The 1,089-nt window shown below is 32.4% G+C and overlaps 1 pseudogene; it reads right to left on the bottom strand.

Moving 5' to 3' along the window:
- Nucleotides 1-577: 577 nt before the first annotated feature.
- LOC120592513 (uncharacterized) lies at nt 578-696 on the bottom strand (annotated as a pseudogene).
- Between the last annotated feature and the right edge of the window lie 393 nt (nt 697-1,089).

The raw sequence follows: 1,089 nt of genomic DNA, 5'->3' as shown, positions 1-1,089 counted from the left end.
TTTTCTCATGATTAGACAGCATTATGGGTTTTAAGGAGGAAGACAATAAAGGGTAAAATGCCTGGATTTTTCTTGTAATAAATACAAGAGGGACAATTTCTGATATTCTTTAGATGTCAGAGTTGAAATATAATTCATGACTTTTAAAAATGAATTCAAGGGCAGTGATGCGGCATGTATTTGGGTTGCTTAAGTAGACAGTAGAGATGTGTATAACTAACAGAACTGTAGCTCTCCTCAGCTATCTATCTAGCTCACAACTTTTGCTCTCAGAATGGATAATTGGCTCTTTGGCTGAACACCAGTTCCCTGGGTTTTCTTGAGAACATGCCTTACTTTGATTAGTTTTCATACATGTGAAGAATAGTAATGGTGGGAAAATATTTTCTTTCTGGAAAGGAATTACTTAATTCAATATTAAGTAAAAGCTTTCAAAGGCAATAATATCACATAGAAAAAAGTAAAATTATCATCAATTACTCTCTATAGTGTATAACATTGTTGGATAATTTAGAATAATGCCTCATACAAGAACAACTATCTTATTTTTTATTTTTGTCATTCTTTTTTTTTGTAACACCTACAGCACCTGGTCTTCCTAGGTGGTCTCCCATCCAAGTACTAACCAGACCCGACCCTGCTTAGCTTCCAAGATCAGATGAGATCTGGCATGTTCAGGGTGGCATGGTCATAGACTTTTGTTATTCATTTTTATGAAAGAAGTTGTTTACATATCTATAGTCTGATTATTAACCTATTTTTGAATAATATCTTACTGATGCGCTTTTTCCAAGCAATGCCATACCATTTTGTCCAAAATTTAGTATACATCCAATTTAAGAAAAGTGAAGTAAAAATTGTAATAAAATAGGAGAGATTTTTTTCCCTAAAGCTAAATGGAAGAGGAAGCCTTCACCATATGCCTTTATAGAAAACTGTGATTAGGCTCATGTTATTTTTACTTTAAAAATTTTCCTAGAATTAAAATACTTTATGGATTTTTTTTTTGTGTGTGTGGAGGGATCAAAATTGCTCTAAACTAAAAACAAATTGAGTCCTATAATCTTGAAAGAACTCAAACTTCTGAAC

The sequence above is a fragment of the Pteropus medius genome, unplaced genomic scaffold (genome assembly GCF_902729225.1).
Source record: "Pteropus medius unplaced genomic scaffold, Ma_sr-lr_union100, whole genome shotgun sequence".
In the NCBI taxonomy this organism is placed as follows: Eukaryota; Metazoa; Chordata; class Mammalia; order Chiroptera; family Pteropodidae; genus Pteropus; species Pteropus medius.
Note: the sequence above shows the minus strand (reverse complement) of the source record. Positions and strands in the feature narration are given on the sequence as shown.